At 39.1% G+C, this 21,160-nt stretch overlaps 1 long non-coding RNA gene across 2 annotated transcripts; it reads right to left on the bottom strand.

Annotated features, from left to right (window-relative positions):
* Positions 1–6,074: 6,074 nt before the first annotated feature.
* LOC147378222 (uncharacterized) lies at positions 6,075–20,352 on the bottom strand. Of its 2 annotated transcripts, none has more exons than XR_015145285.1 (3): positions 19,615–20,352; positions 7,152–7,294; positions 6,075–6,211 (listed from the first exon to the last, which is right to left on the bottom strand). It is a non-coding gene; the product is annotated as an uncharacterized LOC147378222 (long non-coding RNA). The 2 variants fall into 2 exon arrangements; XR_015145286.1 differs by having other exon boundaries at positions 7,152–7,215; positions 19,615–19,745.
* Between the last annotated feature and the right edge of the window lie 808 nt (positions 20,353–21,160).

Raw genomic sequence — 21,160 nt, 5'->3', positions numbered from 1 at the left:
GACAGGACTGAGCACATACACACACAAGCTGACTGATATAAATACTTCACAGTTTGCTTTCCTAGCTCTATTTCCCATTACTTTTCAACACTTATTCCATGCAATGCTTGCTAAACTTGGTGATTGGCTTTTCCTCATTCACAAATTATTCCAATTCTATGCACCATTTGTTATCTTCTGCCTACCAATCATACCTCTCAAAGACTGACTTCAACCTTTAATGTCCATCTCAAGAGCCACTTTCTGTATAAAGCTTTTTCTTATCACTTGATGGGCTTCCTTTCAATCCTACATAACTACTACTGTAACCTATTTTGTTGCTGTTGGTACTTTTCTTATCATCTCCCTTCAAAACATCATAAATTCCTTGAGATTAAAGACGATCTTACTCATACTGTGTTCACTGAAGCTTTGCCAACAGTAGGAATCCACACAAGTGTTCGTTGAATTAAATGAGCACTTTCAACTACAGAACTGCTGTTTAATATATTTATGATGTTTTTAAAGGTACACTTTACAAAACACTTAACATACTCATTGAGGAAGCAAGATTAAGATGCAAGTAGAATTATTTATAATAGCAAACATTCCTGCTGAATGAAATACAGGTTAAAGTTTAATGAATTGGTGTGCACGTTTGTCTATGTGTGTCTTGTAATCATCTGCAAAACGACCAGGTCTTGACATTCATCCCCTTCCTGTCTCTTGCTAAACCCAAGAGGTTTTAAAGCAAAATTTCACCAAAGGAAAATAATGTATCATAAAGTTAGTGTTCCTATGATTGCATGCCACATGGTAATGGCAACTTTTACATTTATGGCCCAAATTAGCTAATATGTTTTCTTACATTCAGGAAGATGTATTTTCGTGCTTATGATTAAAATTTAACAAATACAATTCCAATTTCAAAATGAATACCCAATAACAAAGTGCTGCCCCTATAAATCCTCATAGCAAATAGAGTCCTATCCTTGGTGATGAGCATTTATCTCCTTTCCACTTCTCTCCAGGTTCTATTAACCTGGTGCCCTCTGAAACATTTTGGCAGTAATTGCAATGGGTCCTCAGGTTTTTATAAATCTAATTTTAAAAGGATAGGAGACATTATTTTTGAACTGCTTATCAATTTCATGCTGTGTGAGGTTTGACTATAAGCTGAGGGTAAAAATACTTTGTGCTTATTAGGGACACAAAGTTGTTTGCCAGAGCACCTCAAATTGGCCATCTGTGCTAGGAAAATATGCTGTGCATTCAGTCCCTTCATTAACACAAGAGGAAAACATTTCTACTCAAAAACTCAAACAACACAAAAATACATAAAGATTCCTGACTTCCCATCAGTCATTTGCTATCTTTAATATCAGCAATTCCTAAACCATATTCTGTAGAAAGGAAGTATCTCTGTATAAAGGGATAGATGTTTAGCCAAAAAGAGCAAGTGTTTATGGGGTGGGGGGTGGGGGGAATCAGTGATCAAATAAGTTTGAAGAAAACTGCAAATTGGACCTCAACTCCTTCAGGAAGTCTTTATTTACATAGGATGTTAAATCTTTCATATGATCCTGCATGAGGCAGGAACATGTAAGCACATTTCCCAGTTTATTCACCCAGTTTATTCAAACCAAAAGCTGGAATCAGCTTTTGGTTTTATGCTTTGTTTTGTTTCAGAAGACTCACTGAATTAATCTCATAGGACACTGGTATTCAGCAGGACTTGAGCTAAGAAATAGTTTCATGAGGGTATGTTTAAGTAATCTATCTAAAGTGTTAAGAAAGAAAAAGATCTGAATTGGAAATTCAGGTTTATACAAGCACATTCAAGATTGAGTGGTTTCTCAACACTATCCAGAAAAATAGGGTTAATAGTTCTGAATTAAATGTACCCAAAAGAAAAGGTCTCATAGTTGTGTCCTTAATTTGATTGTTGAAATATTTCAATACATTCTTGATTAAACTTCTGGGATTTTTCTCAGATTGGGTTTAGTGCAGCTCAGACCAATGCTCATGGTCAAGACCAGTGTTTTTTTCTCTGTGTCATATTTATAAAAGTTTAATAACTGATGTTTTTTAAAGTACCTGATCACATTCTCCACACTGTTCATGAAATACATTACTTGTAACACTAAGCCTACATAGGCTCATGGAGTTTGTCATTCTGTATCAGGCTTAACTATCTGCATTCTTTGGGGGTATATACCAGAAATGTCTCCTGGTCTAGGAAATGTTAACTGCTCCCTTATTAAAGCAAGTTTTAAATGCACTCACCAAAGTCATATATATATTTTAAGAACTCATCACCTGGATTATGGTCCAGGTCATTCTGGAATACTGTAAGACACTTAGAGATGATGTAGTAGTCTATCATTTAACAAAAGCATGATTACCTGCTTTTGGTTTGAGAGTTGTTACTTACTTGTTAAGACTTTTTTTTCTCTCTCTTACTCTGTATGAAAGCAGTACCTGTTGTATGTTTTAGATTCCTTCAGTTCTTGGGGTGATTTGGGTCTATGTAGTTAGATTTCATTCTAGATGCTTCTCCTCAAAGCCAATTTAAAACTAAATGTGTGTGGCAAGATTCAAGTGGAGATGCTCAGACAAGAGAAATGTCTGAGCAGCTCAAAGGCCCCTTAAGAATGTCACACTGTGGACATCACCAAGAAGGCTAGGTAAGAGGCTCCTAACTTTCCCTCCTCCCATGGATGCAACAAACATACAGCTACACATGGATTAATTCCCCCCAAGAGAAACGCAGAAACTAGGTGAGTGACTACAACACACTGGGAGACTAATACAACAAAATGGATAGGAAAATTTGAAACACACTCTTGCCATAAAGGCCACCCCTGGCACAATGCCTTACAATCAGGAGAGGACCCTCAACTACCAGCTTCTCCATGAAGAGAGAAGGGTTTAGACCCATATCCAGTGCCCCGACTTTTACAGCTGCCATACCAGGACAGGTCCTTAAATCACCTATTTCTAAAAGCTGACCAAACATGGCATTCACAAGTCCCACAGGACCATGGTAAACAAAGCAGCAGTTTTAAATAGGCATGTGAGCACTTCCGGTGGCTAGACCCCCAGACTTAACACAGAGAGGTCAGGCAAAAATTCCCATCTCCCACTCTCTCCATGGAAGGAGCCTGAGTGCATGCTATTCCAGCTGTTGCTACATCTTAGTGCTGGCTGGCATCCTCCCAGGAGCCTATCAGTGCCAGGGGACACTTCCCACACACACACTTCTCCCTCTGACTTGCTCAGACAATAAAACCAGGTTGCCAGCTTCTCCCCAGAAGGAGCTTGTACATACCTCTAGAGCTAAAACTTTTTTTTATGTCTGCTGAGATGGTGCCTCAAATCATCTAGCTCTGAAAGTCAGTGGAACTCATCATCCATGAGTCTCACAGGACTACATAAAACAAAACAAAACAGCAGTTTTTGAATGGGCAGCAAGCATTTTCCACAGTTATCCTCTCCAGGCTCAGTATGGAGGGAGCAGACAAGAATACTCATCTTTCAGTGTCTCCTTGAAAGGAATTTGACTGCATACTTTCCCAGCCACATGCTGTCTGAGGATCCAGCTTCTTCTATTCAGCCTGCATGAAGTCAACTAGGATCCTCCCAGGAGTCGGAGAGAGTAGCAGGTACATCCCACAGCATCTCCCCTGGCTCATTCTCCAGTAAAACCAAGTCTCTAGCTTCTTCCTGGAAGGAGTTTGTCCACACATCTAGCATCCAATTGTTATGACTGCTTGAGGAACTGGCTCCCAAGTCACCTGGTTCTGGGAACTGACAGGGCTCAGTAGTCACCAGGTCCCCAAGATCACACAAAACAAGTAGGCAGTTCTATATGGGTACACAAGCTCTTTCAGTGACTTTTCCATATGACTTAGCACAGAGTAAGCAAAGCCACCCAGCTCTTGGTTTTTTCCTGATAGGGCCTAGACTGCATAGCTAAAGTCCTAACTTTTCTAGCTGCTGCCTACACACATGAGGACTATCAAGGAGTATCAAGTACCTCCATACAACTATCAGTGGATTTTTCAGCAGAAACTTTGTAGACCAGGAGAGACTGGGATGATACATTGAAAATGCTGCCAACCAAGAATATTTTACCCAGCAAACTGATCCCTTAGAATTAAAGAAGAGATAAAGATTTCAGAGACAAAAGCTAAAGGAGCTCATTACCACTAGATTGGCCTTACAAGAAATGTTTAAGGGAGTTCTTCAAGCTGAAACAAAAGGATGCTAATTAGTAACATTGATTTTTACATATAAATTTTTGTACTCAGCAGGTTTACTGAAAGCATTTATCAATTCTAACAGTTTTTATGGAATATTTAGGGTTTTTTTCAATATATGAGACCATGTCATCTGCAAACAGAGGCAATTTTAATTCTTCCCTTTCTGATTTGGATGCCATGTCTCTTTCTTCACTAATTGCTCTGACTAGGACTTCTGGTATTATATTAAAAAGAAGTGGTAAGAATAGGCATCCTTATCTTAGAAGAAAAACCTTTAGCTTTTCACTGTTGAGCATGCAGTCAGCTGTGGGGTTGTCAAAATGGCTTTTTAAATATAAAAAACATAAAAGGAACTCATACATCTCAATAGCAAAAGAAATCAAATAATTTAATTTTAAAATGGGCAAAGGACCTGAAGAGACATTTTTCCAAAGAAGACATACAAGTGTTCAATTGGTATATGGAAAGAAACTCAGCATCACTAATCATCAGAGAAATACAAATCAAAACCACAATAAGATATCACCTCACAGCCTGATCAGATCAGATCAGATCAGATCAGTCGCTCAGTCATGTCCGACTCTTTGGGACCCCAAGAATCGCAGCACGCCAGGCCTCCCTATCCATCACCAACTCCTGGAGTTCACTCAGACTCACGTCCATTGAGTCAGTGATGCCATCCAGCCATCTCATCCTCTGTTGTCCCCTTCTCCTCCTGCCCCCAATCCCTCCCAGCATCAGAGACTTTTCCAATGAGTCAACTCTTTGCCTGAGGTGGCCAAAGTACTGGAGTTTCAGCTTTAGCATCATTCCTTCCAAAGAAATCCCAGGGCTGATCTCCTTCAGAATGGACTGGTTGGATCTCCTTGCAGTCCAAGGGACTCTCAAGAGTCTTCTCCAACACCACAGTTCAGAAGCATCAATTCTTCGGCGCTCAGCCTTCTTCACAGTCCAACTCTCACATCCATACATGACCACTGGAAAAACCATAGCCTTGACTAGCCGGACCTTTGTTGGCAAGGTAATGTCTCTGCTTTTCAATATGCTATCTAGGTTGGTCATAACTTTCCTTCCAAGGAGTAAGCATCTTTTAATTTCATGGCTGCAGTCACCATTTGTAGTGATTTTGGAGCCCCCCCCAAATAAAGTCTGACACTGTTTCCACTGTTTCCCCATCTATTTCCCATGAAGTGGTGGGACCGGATGCCATGATCTTTGTTTTCTGAATGTTGAGCTTTAAGCCAACTTTGTCACTCTCTGCTTTCATTTTCATCAAGAGGTTTTTTAGTTCCTCTTCACTTTCTGCCATAAGGGTGGTGTCATCTGCATATCTGAGGTTATTGATATTTCTCCCAGCAATCTTGATTCCAGCTTGTGTTTCTTCCAGTCCAGCGTTTCTCATGATGTACTCTGCATATAAGTTAAATAAACAGGGTGACAATATACAGCCTTGATGAATTCCTTTTCCTATTTGGAACCAGTCTGTTGTTCCATGTCCAGTTCTAACTGTTGCTTCCTGACCTGCATACAAATTTCTCAAGAGGCAGATCGGGTGGTCTGGTATTCCCATCTCTTTCAGAATTTTCCACAGTTTATTGTGATCCACACAGTCAAAGGCTTTGGCATAGTCAATAAAGCAGAAATAGATGTTTTTCTGGAACTCTCTTGCTTTTTCCATGATCCAGCGGATGTTGGCAATTTGATCTCTGCTTCCTCTGCCTTTTCTAAAACCAGCTTGAACATCAGGAAGTTCATGGTTCACATATTGCTGAAGCCTGGCTTGGAGAATTTTGAGCATTACTTTACTAGCGTGTGAGATGAGTGCAATTGTGCGGTAGTTTGAGCATTCTTTGGCATTGCCTTTCTTTGAGATTGGAATGAAAACTGACCTTTTCCAGTCTGGTGGCCACTGCTGAGTTTTCCAAATTTGCTGGCATATTGAGTGCAGCACTTTCACAGCCTGATGGCTTTTATAAAAAAAAAGACAAGATAATAGAAGTTGGTAAATATATAGAAAAAAGGACTTGTACACTGTTAGCAGAAATGTAAAATGGTACAACAGCCACTATGGAAAATATTAAAGCAGTTTCAAAATAAATTAAAAAATAAATAAAAATTTAAAACAAATAAATAAATTAAAAAACGGAACTACCATATGACCCAACAATTCCACTTCTAGATATATATCCTAAGAAAACAAAATCACTATCTCAAAGCAATATCTGTATTCCCATGTTCGTTGCAGCATTATTCACAATAGCTGAGGTAAACTCAAATGTCTGTATATATATATATGCGTGTGTGTATAATATATACATGCAATATTATTCAGACCTCGACAAGAAGGAAATCCTACTCTTTGCAACACAGATGAACCTGGAAGGCATTATGATAATTGAAATAATCCAGACAGAAGAAAGACAGATACTGCATGGTATCACTCATATGTAGAATCTAAAAAGAAAACCACAACAACAAAGAGTCGAACAGTAGTTTCCAAGGGCTGGGAGTTGAGGGAGATGGGGTGAAGTTGGTAAAGCGTACAAACTTTCAGTTATAAAATGAGTTAAGTTCTAAGGATCTAATGTACTGCTTGGTGACTATGGTTGATAACACTTTATGGTATAACTGAAGTTTGCTGAGAGTAGATCTCAAGCTTTCTCACCAAAAAATAAATAACTATGAGAGGTAACGGACGTGTTAATTAACTTTATAGTAGAAATCCTTTCACAATGTATACATGGATCAAATCCTCACACTTTAAACATACTACAACTTAGTTTTACAATTATATCTCAATCAACTTGAAAAATAAAAGTTTGCTTGTTAATTTAATAACTGGTTTATGGCCCTAGAAAGAACAATTTGGGCCAATAGCACAAGCAGATAATCAGGTTCTTCACTTACCTCCATGAAGTATCCTAGCATTCTTCTCAAAGAGGAAAACTGCTTCAAGACAGGAGTTATCTTCCTGATCAAAAGACCCAAGATCGTTGATCAATATGGCTTCTTTCACGCAAGCACACAGATCTAGAGTAATGAACACTACACTGGGAGTCAGAGAATGTGAAATCTGTCAGTAGCCTACTTGTCAGGAAACATATAGAGTACATTAGGGCAGCCATATAATTGCTGTTGTTGTTGTCTAGTCACTAAGTTGTGTCTGACTCTTTTTTGACCCCATGAACTACAGTCCACCAGCCTTCTCTGTCCATGGGATTTCCCAGGCAAGAATACTAGAGTGGGTTGCCATTTCCTTCTCTAGGGGATCTTCCCAGCTCAGGGACAGAACCTGTGTTTCCTGCATTGACGAGTAGATTCTTTACCACTGAGCCACCAGGGAAGCCCAGCATATCATTAATTGAATATAAATTATATTCTTAATTGGAGCCTTCTTAATGATTATACTAGGACAACAGATATAAACCAGGACTGTCCTCTACAAACTGGGATATATGGTCACCCCAATTCTATCACTAGATATTCTGTAGAGAAACTTCCAACTATAAAACAATGATCCTATGGTTAGTAAACCAGTTCAAAACGTTTATCTCTAATGGTGAGAACTGATAAGTGCTTAATGGGTTTTCAAAAAAATTAAGATGAAGAGTTTTAAATAGAGCGAAGTTTTGAAAACACTATCTCCTTAAGATTCTATTTTCAGTCTTTCAAGAGTCTTTCAAGAAATTAAGAAATTGTTTTAGTTCCTCTTTCCAACAATTCCATGAATGCACTATCCTGAATTCTCTAGTTCTTAAACTCTCAGTCACTAAAAAATGTTTTTCATGTTTTATATTTATGTTTGGTTTTAAAGCAGCCAGTTTTTGAGGAAGAGAGGAAACGATGGCAGTGAGAAGTGGAGGAGGAGGGATGGGAATGATGACAGATGTCCAGGGAAGGTATTTTCCCCCAATTCCTCTTTTTGGAGTGGACTTGAGATGAACAAAACCAATCCTGGTTTCAGAGTGTTTCTTGTACTCTTGTCGCAGTACATGACATCTTCACATACTGTAATTCTGTTTTTTAAAGATATATGTTTTCCACACAATTGGGCCTCCAAGTGCAAGCCAGCTACTTAGTACTTGTGCCAACTCTGGCCTGCATGACCTCTGCTCTGTAACTCAGATAAGCTGACATCCAAAGGCTCCAATTTCCAAGCTCTTGCAGCAGCTGGCTCCCAGGCAAGTCCTGCAGTGGGAGTCAGTGGCAGAAAGAAAAGGGAAAGCAGAGTCTTTGTCTTGTTTCTAGCTGTATCACATGAACAGCTCCTGCTCTTCTCTGTTGAGGTTCACCTTTCTCCTGCAGACCTGGCTGTGGGCTTTGTCCCACCAACCTAGAGAGAGGACTGGCTTCCTGCTGATGCTTATTTCCAAGCTGCTTCAGTCTTTTATTGGTTCTCTCAGCTCTTTTAACTAAAGAGCATCAATCCTGTTTTAAATTCCCTGTTTAAAATAATTGAGTAGCTTTTGTTTTCTGGGTGGAAATGATTGTTATAATACTCAGTAAAATAGTGAGTTGTTCCATCTGGAGGAAAACTCACTGGAAGGGCCTTACTGTGAGATAGAACGTGGTTCTCCTACAGAGAACCTTCCCAAGAGTTATTATTCAAAAACGTCACCTTGTGAGTCGGCTTTGTGCTGTGCTGTGCTTAGTCACTTCAGTTGTATCCAACTCTTTGCAACCCCATAGACTGTAGGCCGCCAGGCTCCTCTGTCCATGGGATTCTCCAGGCAAGAATACTGGGGTGGGTTGCCATGCCCTCCTTCAGGGGATCTTCCCAACCCAGGGATCAAACCTAGGTCTCCCACATTGCAGGCAGATTCTTTATCATCTGCGCCACCAGGGTTTAGACCTTGATAAGTATAATGTGCATCTCATTGTGCTTAATGTTTGGCCTCTTAAAGCTGAACCACATTGTTCTACAGGAAGACCTACTTTATCACAGGAGATACATCTTGGAGATTCAGGCATGAAAGAATAAATGCAAATGTTTCAATAAAAGGAAACTTTAGGAATCAAATAGTGGTTTGCACAAGGATATATCTGAACTTTTCACATATTTTTACTGAAACAGAAACTGCAAACTGTAAGAATATACAAATGATTTTATACAAATGCATTAAAATAAATCATACATATTTTACATTAGGTTATTCAGTCTATAAAACAATTTTTCTTAAATCATATAGTATAAAAATAAGCAGTTTCAAACTGCCTCCAAAACTGGGATAATTCTGACCTTGTATTATAACAGAATTTATAACATAATAATTAGAATTAATTTTTATAATTATATTTAAATTTTAAATATGCCAAGTTCTGAAAATCTGAAAATATTCGTTTTATTCAACAGATGGAAGAATAAAATTATCAAGTTTAATAACAAATCTGAGACCAAAATCTGCACTAAATTACACTTAAGAAAATCTATCTAAGATTATTCCCTTTAATTTATCATTAACATTTCATCTTTCTAAAGTACTTTTCATTACCTCTGGCCTTCTGGGTCTAGTAATTAAGGTGACTTTTATATAAAATAATCTCTACTACAGGGATGGGAGTATTTGCACTTAGCTGCTGATCACTCAATACAGAACTATCAGATAAAATTAAAATGTGGCAACTTGACCAGAACGATGCATTCTTGTCTAGTGTAAAAATACAAATCATAGTTTGCTGACACACAATTTCAGCGTTAGTTTCCTAGTCAAAGGGGATTAAGAATATACTATAAAATTTTAATACAGTTGACCCTTGAACAACTGTTCAGGTCTGAACTGGACAGCTTCACTAATACGTGGATTTTGTTCAACACTAAATACTACAGGATTATAAGGGCTTCCCAGTGGTGCTAGTGGTAAAGAACCCTCCTACCAATGCAAGAAACTTAACAGATGGTGGTTCTTAAGAGATGGGTTCTATCCCTGGGTTGGGAAGATACTCTGGAGGGGGAAATGGCAACCCACTCCAGTATTCTTGCCAGGAGAATGCCATGGACAGAGGAGTCTGGCAGGCTACAGTCCATAGGGTCGCAAAGAGTCAGACATGACTGAAGCAACTAAGCACAGCACAACACAGGACTATAAGGTCTGTGGCTGGTTAATATACAGATGTGGTGGGACCATGGATACAGAAGGTAATGATAAATTATACTCAGATGAACCCCTATACTGTTCAAGAGTCAACTGCATAGAAAGTATCTTGGGTGCAAAACAAACTTTCACAAGAATGTACCAGGGTGACTACAAAGAAATACAAAATAAATACATATTCTTGGTCCCGCAAAAATACTGCTACCTAATCTCTTAACACTAATCTGAATATTAAGACCCACTTTAGATTATACTAGATGAAGTTTTATCTTACATTGCATCCTGACATTTGACTTTTTTGTTTTGCCACTATCAGATATTTCATGTTATACTAACCAAGGGAATTAGCATTCTCAATGTCCTATCTGCATTCTTACTAGCCTCTTTCTGCTCAGGTTTTTAAAAATAGTATTTCATATGCAGTTGGAGCCTACAACATAAGGGGAAAACTCTCCCACCCGAGTCTCCAATGCTCATCTTGCAGGCCCCCAGCAGTCTGCAGTTTAAGGAGACCATTCTGGATGGATCCAAATGCTTTATTCAAGTTCCACACATGTCTCCAAACTCCAACCAATTAGCCGTGTATGCTTTTTGTTTTATCTGTACTCATCCCCATATTTACTCTATAGATTTAGATGGTGGATGAGAGGGGAGGCAAAAGGACCCTAGCTGTGATTATTGTCTTTATTAAGGTGGAATTAAACAGCACAACACATCTAATAGTATTTTAGCCCAGTACTTTGAGCATCCCCAAGTTTTCAGATTATAAATTCACAACAGTGAATAATACACTAGTGATTATTTTTAAAATATTGAACAATTTCATGCTGTAAAAATTATATGCTTATAGTTTTAGCTTGAATTTGTTTTGTAGCTTATTTAACACTGTCTGAAAATGAAGAAGGTAATGAAAACTAGATATTTGAGAATGCCTTATAGGAGGCAACATAGTGGAGACTCTAACAAGGCCAGTTACTTAGAAAAGTGTACCTATTTATCTGATACCCTCAGCATCCAGAAATCATCACAAGTTCAGATACAACTTCTTCAATGCTGCTTTAGAAATCTGACGGAAAACTTAAAGAGTCTATGCTAAGCTGTAACAAAGGCAAAAAACAAAACTATGGTCTACGCAATGTTACCACCACACCACTCTATAAAGCACCAAAACACTGTTTGGCATTGTCTCTTAAACCAGAGAACTTCCAGGCACATAGAATGAGAGTTGAGAGGAATTTAGAAGATGCTAAGTTTAATTCTTACTTTCCACCTGAGAATAGTAAAGGAAGAATGAACCAAAGGAATCAGCATTTATCGAGTCTCAGGCATGTCGGATGGGGCATTTCCAACTTGGCTATCTCATTTCCTACAGTCCCAAGTAAGTAGCATTAATCTCCATTTTACAGCTAAGGAAATGCAGACCTATCTGGATTAAATGCCCCCCAATAAATCCACTAATGGAGAACAAGGGGATTCTATCTTTAAAATTACTTCTCTTTCTTCAGGGTCAGTTCAGTTCAGTTCAGTCGTGTCCAACTCTTTGCAACACCAAGGACTGAAGCACACCAGGCTTCCCTGTCCATCACCAATACCTGGAGCTTGCTCAAACTCAAGTCCATTGAGTCAGTGATTCCATCAAACCATATCATCCTCTGTCATCCCCTTCGTCTCCTGCCTTCAGTCTTTCCCAGCATCACGGTCTTATTCCAATGAGTCAGTTCTTCACATCAGGTGGGCAAAGTATTGGAGTTTCAGCTTCAGCATCAGCCCTTCCAATGAATATTCAGGATGATTTACTTTAGGATGGACTGGTGGGATCTCCTTGCAGTCCAAGGGATTCTTAAGAGTCTTCTCAAACACCACAGTTCAAAAGCATCAATTCATTCGCACTCAGTTTTCTTTATAGTCCAACTCTCACATCCATACATGACTATTGGAAAAACAATAGCTTTGACTAGATGGACCTTTGTTGGCAAAATAATGTCTCTGCTTTTTAATATGCTATCTGGATTTGTCATAGCTTTTCTTCTAAGGGGCAAGTGTCTTTTAATTTCATGGCTACAGTTACCATCTGCAGTGATTTTGGAGCCAAGAAATAGTCTCTCACTGTTTTCACTGTTTCCCAATCTATTTGCCATGAAGTGATGGGATCAGATGCCATGATCTTTGTTTTCTGAATGTTGAGTTTAAGCCAGCTTTTTCACTCTCCTCTTTCATTTTCATCAAGAGGCTCTTTAGTTCCTCTTCTCTTTCTGCCATAAGAGTGGCATCACCTGCATATCTAAGGTTATTGATATTTCTCCCGGCAATCTCAATTCCAGCTTGTGCTTCATCCAGCCTGGCATTTTGTGTGATGTTCAGTTCAGTTCAATTCAGTTCAGTCGCTCAGCTGTGTCCGACTCTTTGCGACCCCATGAATTACAGCACGCCAGGCCTCCCTGTCCATCACCAACTCCTGGAGTCTATTTAAACTCATGTCCATCAAGCCGGTGATGCCATCAGCCATCTCATCCTCTGTTGTCCCCTTCTCCTCCTGCCCCCAATACCTCGCAGCATCAGGGTCTTTTCCAATGAGTCAACTCTTCACATGAGGTGGCCAAAGTATTGGAGTTTCAGCTTTAGCATCAGTCCTTCCAATGAACACCCAGGACTGATCTCCTTTAGAATGGACTGATTGGACCTCCTTGCAGTCCAAGGGACTCTCAAGAGTCTTCTCCAACACCACAGTTCAAAAGCATCAATTCTTCAGTGCTCAGCTTTCTTCACAGTCCAATTCTCATATCCATGCATGACCACTGGAAAACCCATAGCCTTGACTAGACAGACCTTTGTTGCCAAAGTAATGTCTCTACTTTTTAATATGCTATCTAGGTTGGTCATAACTTTCCTTTCAAGGAGTAAGCGTCTTTTAATTTCATGGCTGCAATCACCATCTGCAGTGATTTTGGAGCCCCACTGTTTCCACTGTTTCCCCATCTATTTTGCCATGAAGTGATGGGACCAGATGTCATGATATTCATTTTATGAATGTTGAGCTTTAAGCCAACTTTTTCACTCTCCTCTTTCACCTTCATCAAGAGGCTTTTTAGTTCCTCTTCACTTTCTGCCATAAGGGTGGTATCATCTGCATATCTGAGGTTATTGATATTTCTCCCGGCAATCTTGATTCCAGCTTGTGCTTCTTCCAGCCCAGTGTTTCTCATGATGTACTCTGCATATAAGTTAAATAAGCAGGGTGACAATATGCAGCCTTGACGTACTCCTTTTCCTATTTAGAACCAGTCTGTTCCATGTCCAGTTCTAACTGTGGCTTCCTGACCTGCAAACAGATTTTTGAAGAGGCAGGTCAGGTGGTCTGCTATTTCCATCTCTTTCAGAATTTTCCACAGTTTATTGTGATCTACACAGTCAAAAGCTTTGGCATAGTCAATAAAGCAGAAGTAGATGTTTTTCTGGAACTCTCTTGTTTTTTTGATGATCCAGTGGTTTTTGGCAATTTGATCTCTGGTTCCTCTGACTTTTCTAAATCTATCTTGAACATCTGGTAGTTCATGGTCCACGTGGAAGCCTGGCTTGGAGAATTTTGAGCATTACTTTGCTAGTGTGTGAGATGAGTGCAACTGTGTGGTCCTTTGAGCATTCCTTGGCATCGCCTTTCTTAGAAATTGGAATGAAACTGACCTTTTCCAGTCCGGTGGCCACTGCTGAGTTTTCCACATTTCCTGGAATACTGAGTGCAGCACTTTCACAGCATCATCTTTCGGCTTTTGAAATAGCTTGACTGGAATTTCATCACCTCCACTAGCTTTGTTCCTAGTGATGCTTCCTAACGTCCACCTGACTTCACATTCCAGGATATCTGGCTCTAGGTGAGTGATCACACCATTGTGGTTATCTGGGTCATAAAGATCTTTTTTGTATAGTTCTTCTGTGTATTCTTGCCACTTCTTCTTAATGTCTTCTGCTTCTGTTAGGTCACTACCATTTCTGCTCACAATGAATTGTGCCCATCTTTGCATGAAATGTTCCCTTGGTATCTCTAATTTTCTTGAAGAGATATCTGGTCCTTCCCATTCCATTGTTTTCCTCTATTTCTTTGCACTGATCACTGAGGAAGGCTTTCTTATCTCTCTTTGCTATTCTTTGGAACTCTGCATTCAAATGGGTGTATCTTTCCTTTTCTCCTTTGCCTTTCACTTCTTTTCTTTTCTCAGCTGTTTCTAAGGCCTCCTCAGACAACCATTTTGCCTTTTTGCATTTCTTTTTCTTGGGGATGGTCTTGATCGCTGCCTCCTGTACTATGTCACAAACTTCTGTCCATAGTTCTTCAGGCACTCTTTCAGATCTAATCCCTTGAATCTATTTGTCACTTCCACTGTATCATAAGGGATTTGATTTAGATCCTACCTGAAAGGTCTAGCAGTTTTCTGTACTTTCTTCAATTTAAGTCTGAATTTGGCAATAAGGAGTTCATGATCTGAGCCACAGTCAGCTCCTAGTCTTGTTTTTGCTAACTGTTTAGAGCTTCTCCATCTTCGGCTGCAAAGAGTATTAATCAATCTGATTTTGATATTGACCATCTGGTGATGTCCATGTGTAGTAGGGTCTTCTCTTGTGTTGTTGGAAGAGGGTGTTTGCTATAACCAGTGAATTCTCCTGTAAAAACTCTATTAGCCTTTGCCCTGCTTCATTCTGTACTCCAAGGCCAAATTTGCCTGTTACTCCAGGTATTTCTTGCCTTCCTAGTTTTGCGTCCCAGTCCACTATAATGAAAAGGACAACTTTCTTGGGTGTTAGTTCTAGAAGGCCTTGTAGGTCTTCATAGAACCATTCAACTTCAGCTTGTTCAGCATTACTGGTCAGAGCATAAAGTTGGATTACTGTGATATTGAATGATTTTCCTTGTAAACTAGCAAAAATCATTCTGTCATTTTTGAGATTGCATCCAAGTGCTGCATTTTGGACTCTTTTGTTGACTATGAGGGCTACTCCATTTCTTCTAAGGGATTACTGCCCACAGTAGCAGATATAATAGTCATCTGAATTAAAATTCACCCATTCCAGTCCATTTTAGTTTGCTGATTCCTAAAAAGTTGATGTTCACTCTTGCCATTTCCTGTTTGACCACTTCAATTTGCCTTGATTCATGGACCTAACATTCCAGACTCCTATGCTACATTGCTCTTTACAGCATCAGACTCTACTTCCATCACCAGTCACATTCAGAACTGTTTTTTGTTTTTTGTTTTTTTTTGGTATTGTTTTTGCTTTGGCTCCATCTTTTCATTCTTTCTGGTTATTTCTCCACTGATCTCCAGTAGCATATGGGGCACCTACCGACCTGGGGAATTTATCTTTCAGTGTCCTATCTTTTTGCCTTTTCATACTGTTCATGGGGCTCTCAAGGCAAAAATACTGAAGTGGTTTGCCATTCCCTTCTCCAGTGTAAGATGTTTTGTCAGAACTCTCCACCATGACCTGTCTGTCTTGGGTGGCCCTACATGGCATGGCTCATAGTTTCATTGAATTGGACAAGGCTGTGGTCCATGTGATCAGATTGGTTAGTTTTCTGTGATTGTGGTTATCAGTTTGTCTGCCCTCTGATGGAGAAGGATAAAAGGCTTATGGAATCTTCCTGATGGGAGAGTCTGACTGAGTGGGAAACTTGGTCTTGTTCTGATGGGCAGAGCCATGAATGGGCAGTAAACCTTGAATCCAATTTTCTCTTGATGGGTGGTGCTGTGTTCCTCCCTGTTATTTACCTGGGGCCAAACTATGGTGGAGATAATAAAGATAATTGTGACCTCCTTTAAAAGGTACCATGCAAGCACTGCTGCATTCAGTGCCCCCAATATTGCAGCAGGCCACCGCCAACAACCCACACTCTGCCAGAGACTCCTGGATACTCCTGGGCAAGTCAGGGTCAGTCTCTTGTGGGGTCACTGCTCCTTTCTCCTGGGTCCTGGTGCACACAATGTTTTGTTTATAACCACCAAGAGTCTGTTTCCCCAGTCCTGGGTATGTTCTGGCAGCACTATGGTGGAATTAATGGCAATGGCCTCCAAGAGGGCTTATGCAACACACCAGTCTACTGCACCCAGAGCCCTTGCCCCTGCAGCAGACCACCACTGACCCATATCTCCACAGGAGACACTCAAACACAATTATGTCACAGTCTCTGAGGAATCTCTGGGTCCTGGGCAAAGCTCAGTTCAGTTCAATTGCTTATTCATGTCCAGCTCTTTGCAACCCCATGGACTGCAGCACGCCATGCCTCCCTGTCCATCACCAACTCCTGGAGTTTACTCAAACTCATGTCAATTGAGTTGGTGATGCCATCCAACCATCTCATCCTCTGTCATTCCATTCTCTTCCTGCCTTCAATCTTTCCTAGCATCAGGGTCTTTTCAAATGAGTCAGTTCTTCGCATCAAGTGGGCAAAGTATTGGAGTTTCAGCTTCAACATCAGTCCTTCCATGAACATTCAGGACTTATTTCCTCTAGGATGGACTGGTTGGATGTTCTTGCAGTCCAAGGGACTTTCAAGAGTCTTCTCCAACATCACAGTTCAAAAGCATCAATTCTTCAATGCTCAGCTTTCTTTATAGTCCAACTCACATCTAACATAACTACTGGAAAAACCACAGCCTTGACTAGATGGACCTTTGTTGGTAATGTCTTTGCTTTTTAGTATGCTGTCTAGGTTGGTCATAACTTTTCTTCCAAGGAGTAAGTGTCTTTTTATTTCATGGCTGCAGTCACCATCTGCAGTGATTTTGGAGCCCACTGTTTCATATTTATTTGCCATGAAGTGATGGGACCAGATGCCATGATCTTAGTTTTCTGAATGTTGAGCTTTAAGCCAACTTTTTCAGTCTCTGCTTTCGCTTTCATCAAGAGGTTCTTTAGCTCTTCTTCATTTTCTGCTATAATGGTGGTGTCATCTGCACATCTGAGGTTACTGATATTTCTCCCAGGAATCTTGATTCCAGCTTGTGCTTCTTCCAGCCCAGCATGTCTCATGATGTACTCTGCATATAAGTTAAATAAGCATGGTGACAAAATACAGCCTTGGTGTGCTCCTTTTCCTATTTGGAACCAGTCTGTTGTTCCATGTCCAGTTCTAACTGTTGCTTCCTGACCTGCATACAGATTTCTCAAGAGGCAGGTCAGGTGGTCTGCTATTACCATCTCTTTCAGAATTTTCCACAGTTTATGTGATCTACACAGTCAAAGGCTTTGGCACAGTCAATAAAGCAGAAATAGATGTTTTTTCTAGAACTCTCTTGCTTTTTCTATGATCCAGTGGATTTTGGGAATTTGATCTCTGGTTCCTCTGCCTTGTCTAAAACCAGCTTGAATATCTGAAGTTCACGGTTCAGTACTGTTGAAGCCTGGCTTGGAGAATTTTGAGCATTACTTTGCTAGCGTGTGAGATGAGTGCAATTGTACGGTAGTTTAAGCATTCTTTGGCATTGCCTTTCTTAGGGATTGGAATGAAAATTGACCTTTTGCAGTCCTGTGGCCACTGCTGAGTTTTCCAAATTTGCTGGAATACTGAGTGCAGTATTTTAATAGCATCATCTTTTAGGATTTGAAATAGCTCAACTGGAATTTCATCACCTCCACTAGCTTTGTTCCTAGTGATGCTTCAAAAGGCCCACTTGACTTCACATTCCAGGATGTCTGGCTCTAGGTGAATGATCACACCTACATGCTTATCTGTGTCATGAAGATCTTTGCATAGCTCTTCTGTGTATTCTTGCCACCTCTTCTTAATGTCTTCTGCTTCTGTTAGGCCCACACCATTTCTGTCCTTTATTGAGCCCATCTTTGCATGAAATGTTCCCTTGGTATCTCTAATTTTCTTGAAGAGATCTATAGTTTTTTTTCCATTCTATTGTTTTCCTCTATTTCTTTGCACTGATCACTGAGGAAGGCTTTCTTATCTCTCCTTGCTATTCTTTGGAACTCTAGATTCAAATGGGTATATCTTTCCTTTTCTCCTTTGCTTTTGGCTTCTCTTCTTTTCACAGCTATTTGAGAAGCCTCCTCAGACAACCATTTTGCCTTTTTGCATTTCTTTTTCTTGGGGATGGTCTTGATCCCTGTCTTCTGTACAATGTCAGGAACCTATGCTCATAGTTCGTCAGGCATTCTATCAGATCTAGTCCCTTAAATCTACTTCTCACTTCCACTGTAAAATCATAAGGGATTTGATTTAGGTCATACCTGAATGGTCTAATGGTTTTCCCTACTTTCTTCAATTTAAGTCTGAATTTGGCAATAAGGAGTTCATGATCTGAGCCACAGTCAGTTCCCAGTCTTGTTTTTGCTGACTGTATAGAGCATCTCCATCTTTGGCTGCAAAGAATATAATCCATCTGAATTTGGTATTGACCATCTGGTGATGTCCATGTATACAGTCTTCTCTTATGTTGTTGGAAGAGGGTGTTTGCTATGACCAGTGCATTCTCTTGGCAGAAGACTCATGTTCAGTAAATCTTTAATACTCTTTTTGAAGGAGGTTGCCATTATCTTCATTACTTCCACCAGAGCTTGGCCTCAGGTCAAACAACAGGGAGGGAACACAGCTCCACCCATGGGAGACAGAAAATTGGATTAAAGATTTACTGAGCATGGCCCCACCTATCAGAACAAGACTGTTTCCTCAGGGTAATGATTCACAAATGATTCCTAGGACCATCAGCAGGAGCATTACCTGGAAACTGTTAGACATGCAAATTCCCAGGCCTTCTCTAACACTTCTCAATCAGAAACTGTGGAGTGGGGACCAGCAAGCCCTGCAAGAGATGCTGGTGAAATCCTCAAGTTTTAGAGCCACTGGTCTTTTAGTACATTGTCTCTCAAAAACTCTACTTGGAACACATATATTAAAATACATATAATTTTGCACTAAACTACTGCAGAGGTCAAAAGAACTTAGTGTATTACCCTTTATACCAGAATATCATGACACAGATAGCCTTCCACAAAATTTTGCTTTGGATGTTACATGATCTAACTGATTGACACTGAATTTTTTTGTTGAGGAAAAAAAGAAAATTGAGAGCTATTCTGAATAAACAAATACTGGCAGTAAGATTCTGAGGCTGTTTTCACCTTATGTCCAAAATAAATAAGATTCTTGAAACAAAAATCTCTGCCTGTCTTACAAAGATCCACTGAAGTTAACAAATACCAATGCCTGACTTTATTATTATTTGCCATAATTAAAACTAGGTATAGGAAAACCAAGTAGGAATTTAGTGAATTACCTTGTTCAAAGTTTCAATTTGGAGGGTTTTCTTTTCCACCTTTAAAATATTAGTATCATGAAGGAAATCGTGTCATCATCTGAGTACTTCTCCACTCCAAACCCCCATATGAAAAATAAAATCATTTGTTACAAAAATTCAAAATGTTCTCATTGGAGATTTTGCCATTTCACTTTAGCATTTTGGCAAATATGCCTAACCAAAGAATACTAATTTCTTTTCATATGCAATTTTCCCTTAAATATATGTCAATGATTTCATTAGCTGTCATTCTAATATATATATTTCATATAGGAAATTTTATAGGAAAGCATTGTTTTATAAATGCAATGACATTAAAAGATGCTTAGTTTCTAAGATACACAAAGCACAATTTTTTCTTAGAAAACAAAAAAAAATCACAATGAAAATAAGGTAATCATTAAAATGAGTTAAAATTAAAATAGAGATTTCAATTATCATGTACTCTTGGTGCCTGATGGCAAAAATAAAAAAGTTTCATGTTAATATAACAATAAATTCTCGGTGGTCATTATTTGCTTCAAATTTATAATGAACCCCTTTTCTATCTCCAGTTTTTTAAAGGTTTCCAATATTTAAAAGGAAATCTCCTATGGAGTATATATAGAGTATGAACTATGAAATACTTAATTTTTCCACAGATGAATGAAACTAATAGTATTAAAAAGGAAATGGGGTGGGTCTAAAACCTGCAAGTCTATGTAAAAAAAGTACCTCAATTTATCTAAATGGAATCTTTGGTACATGACATACTAATAAAGTAGAACCCTACCTTCAAATTCTGCATGTATGCCTTGTCACTACTGAAGAAAAGTCAGCACACAATTATGCTAGCCATATAAATCTGCAGATGTCACAGCTAACAGTCATTTCTGTTTTTTTTCACTCTTCCTATAATATTATTTAGTAATAACTATTTCAAAAAGAAAGTAGGCAGAAATGATGCAGGATTACAACTAGAATTGCTTGATATAAAAATAACATTTCATTTATTTGCTAATACGATTCTGGGAAATATATGTTAAAATTAATTCCTACTTTATCCTTCCTTAAGGACATTTTGCTTCTTCAGCCAGCACACTGAGAATTAGTGTTACAGATCTTACCAAAGTGCCTGACGAAAAACCTTGGATTCCATAGAAGTCATACCTTGCAACCCCAAATTGGCTCTGCACGACTGACTATAAAGCAGCATTAGCATTCTTTCTGAAATAAGACTGTATAATTCTGAGAACATTCATTTTACCTTGTGAGCTCAATTCTATAGAAAAAATGAATTTTATTTGTTCCTTGCCAGTGGAAAAATCAGTTTAAGGGGTTAATCAGGCTGATAGAAGTCAATTAAAAAAATCATTTTTTTAAATCAAAATTTATTTACAGGAATAATTATAGGTATCTTATGTACCCCTAATGGCTTTTTTAAGCTTCAAAGTGTTCACCTAAGCTTTTAAGGCGGCCTCGCTTTTTGGTTTTGTTTTAGTAGAGATTCTGATGTTCGTTTAACACATAGTACAAAACAGCAGAC

Source organism: Bos grunniens, chromosome 2 (assembly GCF_055505025.1).
Source record: "Bos grunniens cultivar Pamir isolate PY7600 chromosome 2, Bosgru_T2T1.0, whole genome shotgun sequence".
In the NCBI taxonomy this organism is placed as follows: Eukaryota; Metazoa; Chordata; class Mammalia; order Artiodactyla; family Bovidae; genus Bos; species Bos grunniens.
The sequence above is the reverse complement of the archived record's forward strand: the minus strand, read 5'-3'. Positions and strand labels throughout refer to the sequence as shown.